The 12,500-nt window shown below is 37.5% G+C and overlaps 1 protein-coding gene across 2 annotated transcripts in view; it reads right to left on the reverse strand.

Annotated features, from left to right (window-relative positions):
- LOC106870924 (heparan sulfate glucosamine 3-O-sulfotransferase 1) overlaps positions 1–3,036 on the reverse strand; it is a 28,993-nt gene extending 25,957 nt beyond the window's left edge. For both annotated transcript variants that reach the window (XM_014917160.3, XM_014917161.3), the window contains exon 1: positions 2,775–3,036. The gene's annotated coding sequence lies outside the window, so the exon portion shown is untranslated. The remainder of the gene's footprint in view (positions 1–2,774) is intronic.
- Between the last annotated feature and the right edge of the window lie 9,464 nt (positions 3,037–12,500).

Below are 12,500 nucleotides of genomic sequence, written 5' to 3' on the forward strand. Positions count from 1 at the left end.
CTAGGCTTACAAAGTATAAGTCCTGGGGTCGATTTGTTCGACTAAAGGCGGTGCTCCAGCATGGCCGCAGTCAAATGACTGCAACAAGTAAAAAAGAAAAGAGAAGTAATGGCAATATCGTTTAGTTATTTATATATTGACATAAAATGAAGGCGCGTGGCTTAGTGATTAAGGTATTAAACTCACGATCGTAAGGCTCGAGCCCGATTCCCGACGGTGTGTTGTGTCCTTGAGCAAGACACTTTATTTCACGTTGCTCCTGTCCACTTTGCAAGCAAAAATGAGTTGTACCTGTATTTCAGAGGGCCAGCTTTGTCACATTCTGTGTCACGCTGAATCTCCCTGAGAACTACGTTAAGTGTACTCGTGTCCAAGAAGGGCTCAGCCACTTGCTTGTTAATTTCAAGAGCAGGCTGTTCCGTCGATCGAACCAACTGGAAACCTCGTTGTCATAACCAATATAAAAATAAAAAAAAATCTTCAAATTTTCCAAAGGAAAAGAGACGAAAAGCTACTTCAGTCCTTTTATCCCGTTATTTGTGTTGTTATCTAGTATTGAAGAGTTAATCTTTTACAAATATCTATACACGCATTTATATGCACATACACAAATATATTCATACATATACATACGTAAGTATACATATACACACTCATATATAGTAGTGGATAGGTTGTACTACGTACCACTGCCTCTGAGGCAAAAAAAAAACTCAATGCAGGTTCATTGTAGAGTCATATTGATTGTGTGAATTGGAAGGTCCACTCTGCCTCACACCAACAACTGGGATGATCCCCTTTCCCCGGAATGAAACCCTTGGTCAGTTTGTGGTATTGTGCCTTTCGGTTCAGTTTCTTTCTTTCTTTCTTTCTTTCTTTCTTTCTTTCTTTCTTTCTTTCTTTCTTTGTATGTCGTTCTCTATCTATCTATCTATCTATCTATCTGTACATACATGCGTTTATATATATGTATCTCTGTCTCTCTCTCTCTGTCTCTCTCTCTCTCTCTCTATATATATATATATATATAGACGGTTTAGATATAGATTCAAGGCTTGAATATGGTACTTATGCGAAGGCACCCGAATTTCACATCCCAAAAGGATGGGTGATTAAAATCAAATAATAAGCAACACGGATTTCAAAAGTGATTGCAGTACGCACGTTTCATGCTACTTCAATTTATTTAAGTAATGTGAGCATTACCTTAAATGCAATATGAAGAGCAATCTTCAGCTGCACGAAAAAATGTAGAAAAAAGACATATTACAAATGTGGCAACATATTAAAACCAAGTGGGAGATATATATATATTCATATATACGTATGTATATGTGTGCATTATATATATATGTGTGCGAGTTTATCAATACGAATATATATATGTGCGTGTGAGTACGTATGTCTGTATCAATATGAATATATGTGTGCGTGCGCGTGTGAGCACTACCTGCACTCACACACACACACACACACACACACACACACACACACACACATACACACACACATGCGCATACAGACATATGTGATGAACTCTCCTGCTGGTTTCGTCACAAGAGCTCGATCAGCTGAATTACCTGTCAATTGAATTAGCGTCTAGGTGGCCGAGTATTCCAGAGACACCTGTACTCTTGACCTAATTCTCAAGCATCAACAGTGTAACAAGGGAAGGATGAACTTTGTAACATATTACAGATCCAGTCCATCTGATAGTCTTTCGAACAACTTCAGTCTACTCAGTTTCATACAAGGATTTGGCGACCCGAGGCTATGGTAGAAGACACTTACCCAAGATGCCACGCAGTGAGGTCGAACTCTGGACTCCAGGATGCGAAACGAATTCGTAACCACTCACCTATGCCTCCACCCATTACACACACACACACACACGTACATATCAATGACAATATCAGTGTATATGCATTTATTAGACTTTTATGAATATTTATGTATATGTAAACAGGCCTCTATGCGCGCGTGTGTGTGTATAAAAGTCATCAATTATAGACTTCATGCATTTATTCGTGCATTATAGATTTACAACTGTTTTAGATATACATTTTAGGTGCGTTCATGGGTCAATTTAAATCGATTGATCAACTGAAAATACAGTGAACGACTATTGCAATGCTATCGTTGTTAGAATGTCCAACACATCAACTCTCTCTCTCTCACACACACATACACACACACACACACACACACACACACACACACATATATATATACACACACACACATCCGTAACTCATACGTAAACTATATTTATTTAGGGTAGAATTATTAGAATACTTTATGAGCAGTTTGAAATGAGCTTACGCTTTTCATCTGGGCTGGGTTCATATCCAGCTGGAAAAAGGGTCTACATTTTACATTAGGCCCGAATCTATTAGCAGCTGAAATAATACTTAATTTCACAGCTGTTCTGGGTCCTAACCAGCTGAAAGGGGTCTTACTTTTCACGACTGGTCAAGACTGATGGGACTCTGTATTTTCTGATGTTCTCATTAAATTACACATACACACAGAGGCAGAGAACCAAACATACAAACACATGCAAGTACAGATACTTTCTCAGACATACACACACACACACACACACACATACACACACACACACACACACACACACACACACACACACACATAGTTTGTTTACACATAGACCTATACATATTCACATGCACATACATGTTACATGCATGTGTGTGTGTGTTTGCGTGTCTGTATGTATTATTAAAATGCAATACAATGTTTACTAAATCTCTTACCTTACTTCCATCCATATTCCGTGTCTTTGTCTCCGACAGGTCCACCCTCTCTTCCTCTCTCACTCACACATGCACACACTCTACCATACGCTGATCAAGAACCAAGATTCTATTGCTTTCCTTTCTTTATGCTATCAGGCAGCTTCTTTGGTTTCTTTCTTGCAAGTTGGTTATGTTTGTCATCGAAGCAGCGAGTAACGGAAACAGCGTTGTGACACCGATAATTCGCAGCTACTTATTTCTATAAGAGTCTTAACCCCACCCTCTCTTTGTCTCACATATTCTACCCCCTCCTTCTCTCCCTTTCACTCTCACTCTCCTGCCCTTTTCCTCACTCCCCTACTTTTTCTCCTGCAATGTGTTTATTAAGTTACATACTGTTAACGTATTTACTTGAATATACATTATATCCACCATAGCTTTCACAGAACTAAGAATAAGAAGAGAAAGAGAGAAAGAGAAAACTTCATATTGTTTATTGGGTTACAGTTTGAATATGAATAGAGAATTCATTTGAATTTCATTAACATGCCAAGTCGGCTCCAATGAAATTTTCTGATGATTTATTAGTATAGAATGTGTTATCTCATGCAACAGATTGGTTCATGGAATAAGTGTGAAATAATGTTTGCGTAAATTGAGGCGGTATTCCATGTTCACTTGTTTCACAGATGCAGTAAAAGAAAGAAAAATTGTATATCGTAGCTGTGTGGTAACAGGCTTACTTCCGGGTTCAATCCCACTGCGTGGCATCTTGGGTAAGTGTCTTTTACTATAGCCTCGGCCCAACCAAAGCCTTGGAAACTGAAACAAACCTGTCAAATATATATAGATACATACATACATACATATATATATATTCTGTACATTATATCTTGAAGATTGAACGAACGGAAGCGCTAATAAAGAATTATCTAAAGTTCTGATTGCTTCCTTCTTAATATACAATATCTGTACACCGCTTCAAAGACTCTATACATACATACATACATGCATATATGCATACATACATACATACAAAAATACTGTGTTGTTGATGTTGAAATTCCAATGAAGGAGTCTTGGATCTAGGTTAGAAACCGGTTCTTTCTCTATTGGCAAGAAATCTTGAAATAAAGTGAATAATAACACACACACACACACACACACACACACACACACAGACACACACACACACACACACACACATATACACATACATACATATATATTGGGTCATCCCATAAATAATGCGGTTTTTTATAGCCATTGACTCAATTTGCCGACTTTTCCGATAGCATGCAGGTGTCGATGAATAGTTGAATGATCAAATCAAAGCTTCTCTGCTAGTTCCTCAACAGTTACGGTAGATTTTGTTCCACAAGAGTTTGCAAGGCATCCTTGTCGAGCTCTACAGATCTTCCAGAATGAGCCTCGTCTTCTAGGTTGTAGTTTCCGGCTCGGAATTTCTGGAAGCACCGTTGAGACTGGCTTGCGCTTATTGTCAGATCTCCATGTACTACATTAATATTCTTCGAACTTTCCATTGCGTTGTTGTCTGTATTGAACTCATAAAGCAAAATATACCGAATGTGCTCCTTTGTCACTTCCGTTATAGCTTTGGAAAAATAACTGTTAAAATCGAACTGCACTCTTCAAAACTTGCACTAAGAATAAAGAATAGGTAAAATTACTACGTGATTTTATTGCAAGTTGATGCAGGTAGTTTATTCCGCCCATCCGACTTTTAGTTCATGCAATTGAAAAAAACCGCATTATTTATGGGATTTAATAGTATTTTAGAATGTCTAATGGAATTAAAAAGTATTTTTATGCTTTTGTGTACATTTAAACTAATTAAATATCATTTTACAGAATAATAGAATTAAAATTTCTTTGATTAAAACCCTTTCTAACATGGAAGTATCCAAAAAGCATTTTGAGGCACATAATGCTTTATGAGTACAAGAAAAGGAAACTCTGCAGCCGAAGCAACTCGAAACATACACTCAGTTTATGGGAAAGAATGCTTGAATGAAAGAACTTGAAGAAGATGGTTTGCAAAATTCAGAAGTAGAGATTTCAGCCTTGAAAATGAAAATCGAACAGGACGTACAGTTGAGTTTGATGATAAGCTCCTTGAGGCACTACTTGAAGAAAATCTTGCATTATCAGTTGAAGAATTGGCAATAAAGCTTAGTTCAAACCATACAACTGTTCATCGTCATCTTCAACAACTTGGAAAGGTTCCTAAACTTGGAAAATGGGTGCCTCATGAATTGTCCGAAAACAACCGCAAATCCTGAGTTGTGAATGGTGACGAAAAATGGATTTTCTATTGAAATGTTAAACGTCGTAAACAGTGGCTTGGTAAAAGGGAAAAAGCTCAACCATAACCAAGAAGGGAACTTCATGGGAAAAAGGTTCTTCTCTCTATCTGGTGGGATTGCAAAGGAGTAATTCACTTTGGATTGTTACCACCCAATGCAACAATCAATGCTCAAGTCTACTGTCAGCAATTAGAGCGTTTGAACCAAGCTTTGAAGAAAAAAGACCCGCTTTAGTGAATCTAAAATGAGTGATGTTTCATCCGGACAATGCGTGACCCCACACTGCAAAGATCACATCAAAGAAGATAGAAGAGCTTGGTTGGAAAAAAATTCCTCATCCACCTTATTCTCTCGACCTTGCTCCTTCAGACTACCAGTTGTTTCGTAGTTTACAGAATCATTTGGGAGACATAACTTTCGGAAGCCAGTGGGAGGTCGAAACTGACATTTCAGAGTTCTTCGCTTTGTAACCAAAAGAGTTTTACATTGATGGGATTAAAAAGCATGTAAATAGATGGAAGGAAGTCATAGATAATCAGGGAAAGTACATTGATGATTAAATTTCAATTAAATATAACATTTGGTCACTTGTTTTCTTTATTCAAAATTTGGACAGAACTTATGAGATGACCTGATAATTTCGTCGGGGTCGACTTTGCCTTTTATCCTTTCAGGGTAGATGAAATAAGTACTAGCTGAGAATTAGAGCCGATGTAATCGACTAGTCCCCTCCCCCAAATTGCTGGCCTTGTGCCAAAATTTGAAACCAATATTATAAGCCACGTCACAAAAATACTGGCTGTACATCTTAACTTACATCGACATAATCTTTTTGAATAGTGCACAGATCAAAAATAAAAAAAAATCGTTTATGACACGAATTTAGGCAATGTTTGAGTGGTAATGAAAATCGACTGTGAATTAATTGAAGTGGATGAGAGTGACATTTTCGAAGGTGAAGTACACACGACACTCCGACCAGAATTAAGATCTGCAAAAATGTTTCAAGAATTTCTGTTTCTTTGCATGCTATTTTTAATTTCGCTTCGTCATACCTATATATTTATCATTAGTTGTATGAGATGGATGCTAAATGAATCATAAATTCCAGTTAAATACATGTTTTTACTAAATTAGAGACCTATATCAGCAGTTGTTTCTCTTTAATAATAATAATAATATTGATACTACTACTACTACTACTACTACTACTACTACTACTACTACTACTACTACTACTACTACTACTACTACTAATAATAATAATAATAATAATAGTAAATTTATTGATAAATGGAAATAATAATAACGATGGTAATAATGATTATAACAATAATTTAACCAAAACTCATGTCGGATCAGAGAAAATATTAACAATGACAAATAGTTGTAAAAAAATGAAAATAATATCAGTGATAATGATGATGATGATGATGGTGATGATGATAATAATAATGATACTACTACTACTACTACTACTACTACTACTACTACTACTACTACTACTGCTACTGCTGCTACTACTACTACTACTAATAATAATGAAAGGAAGCGGTTGGAATCTCCCTATGCTCTGATTGGTGATACATCTAGTGATGGTGTCACAATAAAAACACTGGTAATTGGGCAACCTGATAATCGCCACTTCATATGAGTGACAATGAAAAAACAAAATATTGTGAAAAACGGTGGTAATGAAACTGAAGCCCTTGATGGTGATAGTGTTACACCCGGCAGGCTCAGAGATACTGGTCCGACTCCAGCCTGTCGTTATCCAACAAGGGACCAGCACACACGGCGTAGATGGAACAAACAAATCAATGCTGTGGTCATGGAGCAACTCCGTAGATGAAAATGGTGTTCATCTTAGGGGATACCGACAACGTATGTATGATCAATGGAAAAAAAGAGGATTGTTTCAACTCACGGAACAGAGTTTATGTGATCAAGCTAGAGCAATAAGAAAAAATCGTTGGTTCACAGAAGTAGAGCTCGAAGCTGTCTAAAGACGGGTATTGGAAAATAGCAGTAAAGGAAACGATGAAAATACAGTTCCTACTGATAAAAGTAATCTCATGGCAGAAAACAGAGGTGAAATCTCTAATAAACCAAAGGAAAGGAACAGTGATAGCTTGTTCGACATGAAGATGGATTGGAAGAAGACAATAAAACTAATGGTGACATGACAGATGGGAAAAGGCAAGGCTACAGGAGAACGATAGCGACATTATTTGCAACCTTAAAAAGGTTGATCGGTGGAAATTGAACCAAGAAACAAAAAATGTGAATGAAATTCTGAAATACATCAGAACAAAAATATATCACAGAAACAAATAATTTGATCAAGGCAGCAAGTATTGTTGTAGCAGAAAATGTAGGTGTTGATATCGAGAAAAAGAAATATAATGGGAGTGGCACCATCGCTTGACAACCAATGCTGGCATGTTTATGTCCCCGTAAGTTAGAGGGAATATAAACACACCAGCAAAAGAGACCGATAAAATAAGTACTAGGCTTACAAAGAATAAGTCCTGTGGTCGATTTCTTCGACTAACACACTTTAAGATGGTGCTTCAGCTTGGCTGCAGTCAAATGACGGAAACAAGTAAAAGAATTAAAGAATATATATATATATATATATATATATATATATATATATATATATATATATATATATATATATATATATATATATATATATATATATATATATATATGGAGTTACCGTCTCCAAACTTTTACTGGCAAGGTAATTGATCAGCCCGAGTCTAATAGGAGACAGTTGCCGAAAGTGTTCCGCAAGGAACCACACTGTCAGCTCTAAGGGAGTGAAATTCTCAATCACTCAGTTTTACCCCAACACCTATCCAAGAATTTTAAATATCTCCACTGCATTCCACTTCTTTGTTGAGCTTTGCAGTAAATGTAAAGTATATTCCGGCCACACCAATATGATGCCAATCGCAGCTTTAGAATTCAAAGATCATTTTCTATAATTGGTTTGCAATTCCTAAAGTAGTTATTCAATGTTTGGTGGGCCTCTATTTCTTGATAGCACTATTGCCTCGCAATTTGCCGTCTCAAATGTCACTCTTTAGTCATCTGCTAAGAATTTCATTCTGATAAGGTCTCTCTCTATCTGTCGGCCTATCTGTCTGCATGTTTGAACGTGTGATTAGTATCTTTTTCTAAATCTTTGTTATTGTTTTCTCTGTATATTGTAATGAATATATTTGTATGAATATCTTCCTAGTGGAAGAACACAAACACACACACACTCACACACGTACACATGCTCACGCATAGACTATACGCATACATACGTGAGTGCGTAAATAGGTAACAGCTTTTCTCATAGACAAATTGTATTAAAGACACGCTTCAAAAACCTTGGCGTCACCATCTCAATGAAATCATTGCAATCGTGGAAAACTATTAACGTTTTTCGCGGCAGATAGTAAAGAATCATCTGAATAATTTTATTTCTATATATAAATGTGAAATAAGCGTATGTTTGCGTTGTATTCAGAAACTAGAAATATGAACGCCCATAAAACTCTGAATATATTATTACGAACCATTTAGGTGGCAAGTTTTATATAATATTTATTTTGAGATATAGCAGCCTAATCTTCCTCAAAAATCTGTCGAGAATAAATACGGAGAAAGACAGAAAATTGAAATGAAGTAGTAATAGAAACCTCCTTCACACACACACACACACACACACACACACACACACACACACAACTCTCTCTCTCTCTCTCTCTCTCTGATCTAAAGAATAGAAAAGTAGAGAATGAAATTATAAGAACGGGAGGAGGAGAGTGATGATATGATGGCAGCAATACGCTTGTGTGACGTCAAACTATTTTCCTTGTTTAGTGTCTCTTTTATCTTTCTTTCTATCTTCCTTTCTGTCTCTCACTGGAATAATAGAAGAGAGAGAGAGAGAGAGAGAGAGAGAGAGAGAGAGAGAGATACTCACAGAAAGGGAAGGCATATATATATTCTTTTATTCTTTTACTTGTTTCAGTCATTTGACTGCAGCCATGCTGGAGCACCGCCTTTAGTCGAAAAAATCAACTCCAGGACTTACTCTTTGTAAGCCTAGTACTTATTCTGCTGGTCTCTTTTTGCCGAATCGTTAAGTTACGGGGACGTAAACACACCAACATCGGTTGTCAAGCGATGGAGGGGTACAAATACAGACACACACACAAATACACCCCCCCCCCCTACACACACACAAGCGACAGGATTCTTTCAGTTTCCGTCTAGCAAATCCACTCACAAGGCTTTGGTGGAAGTTTCCTATTTTTTGTTTTGCTTATTATATCTCATTTGCGAGTCTGTGTATTGGGTTCCATGCAATCTAATACCTCTGTATAGGATTTTATTTAGCCACGAACAGAAATGTTTCACCAGGAGCCAATGAGGGTAGCCACTATGTCAGGGTTGGACACTTATCACTAACAGATAGAATTTCAACAGCATCCAGATTTAATCATCATCCTTTGACCTGCAACGAGTCGGATTCATAGCAAGGCTGTTACTATTCATCCTTTCCATCGCTGAGATCAAGGTTTATAAAACATGGCTCGTGAGATCTCCGTTCGGGTGATTTTTCTGAATCACCACCTCACCTTCGTACGCTAATCCGTCACAAGTTTACAAATTTACAGCTGAGTGAACTGGAGCAACGTGAAGCGAAGTGTTTTGCTCAAGAACACAGCGAACAGCTAGTCTGGGAATCGAAACCATGATCTCTCGATCGTGAGCGTAGCACCCTGACCATTAGTGGGAAGGGAGGAAGGAGAGAAAGAGGAGAGTTTTTTTTTTTAACCGGAGATCTGGCTTGAATGCATGCAAAAGGGTTGGCTCCGCCAAAAGCACCCAAAGAGCCAGGTGATAATATTAAATCGAACGACGGATTAACTTACAGGTGTCAAACTAAATAAATCTTTAAAGATGCAGTGCTATGGTTTATACCACTGCCTCTTCCAGATTAATCTCTGACTGAGCTATTTTGTGATAACCTAGTCCTGTGTCCTGTGTTTTCCAACATCATATATTGCAGAAAAAAACCTTTTTTTCGTTTTATAGCACGGATTTAAAGAATGTCTCAGAAAGAATTAGCTAACTTTAATCCAAATGCTTAGGAAAGATATGAATGTCAGAATTTCTCATTCTCCCGATAACTTGTATCTTTTCTACTCTAGGCACAAGGCCCGAAATTTTTGGAGAGGGGGGGGCAGTCGATAAGATCGATCCCAGTACACAACTGGTACTTAATTTATTGACCCCGAAAGGATGAAAGGAAAAGTCGACCTCGGTGGAAAAGCACTGTAGTTATTGTTGTTGTTGCTCATCCCCAGCTAATCTCTGATCAAACATTTATGGTCAAAGGTGTTCCAATCATGACCATCTAGTCTTTTCAAGATTCAGTAACTATTTGTAGCAAATCAAGCAAGTGCGAAGAAGCTCCTGCGTTGGCACTTAGTGGTAAGTATCCCCGTCTGTCAGACGATGTGTTGTGAGGGTAAGTTCTCGGTAACTGGTTTTCGATACTTATTTGAAACTGTTTTTACTTATACTGCATATATGTTTCTAAAAGTTTCTGAATGTCATAACGTCCGAGTCCTCTATAAATGTTGAGGTTTATGCAACGTATGTAAAAAAGATATCTCTTCTAAATCAAGAAAATAGTGCCACTATAACGATGGGCAATGATTCATCGTCTAAAACCATTCTGACAGGAAGCGTGGATGGGAAGAGAGTAAGAGGCTGTCAAAGACGTTTGAAGACTGAAGTCATCAAAGAATGGATTGGTTTATTGTTGCATGCATGTAGCACAACTCTGAGGTTGGAGAATCTTGGCAAACCGAGGGGTAGTGGGGACTCTGGCCGGTTGATGATAATGATGATACATATAATATGTGTGCGCGCGTATAATATGATACATATAATGTGTGTACAAACATATATACATACATACATACGCACCCACACTCACACACACATATATAAAGTATTTAAATGGTAAGAGCTTTGGAGAAGAAAAGTGCTCAAGGTTAGTAGATTCTGGCCTTTGGGATTTCACCCTGTTTCAGTTTCCGTCGTAACCAATTCTATAAACTTACATTATTAATGACAATGGGAAGGGAATAAATTTTACACAATAATATTTCTCATACTCTGTAAATCCGAGGTCTGGGGCTTCTCCATGTGAGAAACTAACATGAGGGAAGACTTGGGATGGCAGAAACAGTAATGTACTGAACTAAATTCTCTACATTATTTGTTCCCTTATTCTGCATTCGAAGTTCAAATCGCGCCAGAGTTGGCTTTGCTCTTTATCTTCGATGTTAATAAAATGAATGTGGAGGCGCAATGGCTCAGTGGTTAGGGCAGCGGACTCGCGGTCATAGGATCGCGGTTTCGATTCCCAGACCGGGCGTTGTGAGTGTTTATTGAGCGAAAACACCTAAAACTCTACGAGGCTCCGGCAGGGGATGGTGGCGAACCCTGCTGTACTCTCCCACCACAACTTTCTCTCACTCTTACTTCCTGTTTCTGTTGTGCCTGTAATTCAAAGGGTTAGCCTTGTCATACTGTGTCACGCTGAATATCCCCGAGAACTACGTTAAGGGTACACGTGTGTGTGGAGTGCTCAGCCACTTGCACGTTAATTTCACGAGCAGGCTGTTCCGTTGATCGGATCAACTGGAACCCTCGACGTCGTAAGCGACGGAGTGCCAACAACAATAATAAAATGAATACTTCTCATGTACTGCTGTGGTCTCCAGAGTGAGTTACGACAATATGATCATGCATAGATTAATTAAAGCTAAATTGACCTATTTTTCTACTTTAGTCTGAACTGGGACTGATTGATATCAATTAACGTATCATCAACAATGTATTTATATCTATTTTTCTTGTCACACCCTTCCGGATACGGATCGTCATATCATAAATTCCTTAAACATATTTTGATAATGATACGTAGGTCTAGCCACCAAACTAAATATAAATAAAATATTCTCATACTTAGTAGTTTCTGATTTAGATACAAAACCAGCAGTTTTAAAGGGAGAGGTAGAGTCGATCCTATCGACCCAGTATTTAACTGGTACTTTTATTTTATCAATTTCGACGGAATGAAAGGTAAAGTTGACCTCGGCAGAATTTGAACTCGGAATTCAATACATGCATACATGCAACATTGTTAGACAAACAATATTGTTAAACCTCACCGAATAAGGACTTTCAATTTTGGTGGATCTATTTTATGCATTTGTTTAGATATTTATGTATGTATTTATTTGTTTTCAATTTTATATGCATATACGTGAATATAAATAGAATATAATAATATTCGATTCCCTTCTTTATGTCGGTTTTCAGAGGTCTC

This window comes from Octopus bimaculoides, chromosome 3 (genome assembly GCF_046866305.1).
Source record: "Octopus bimaculoides isolate indiv1 chromosome 3, ASM4686630v1, whole genome shotgun sequence".
NCBI classification, from domain to species: Eukaryota; Metazoa; Mollusca; class Cephalopoda; order Octopoda; family Octopodidae; genus Octopus; species Octopus bimaculoides.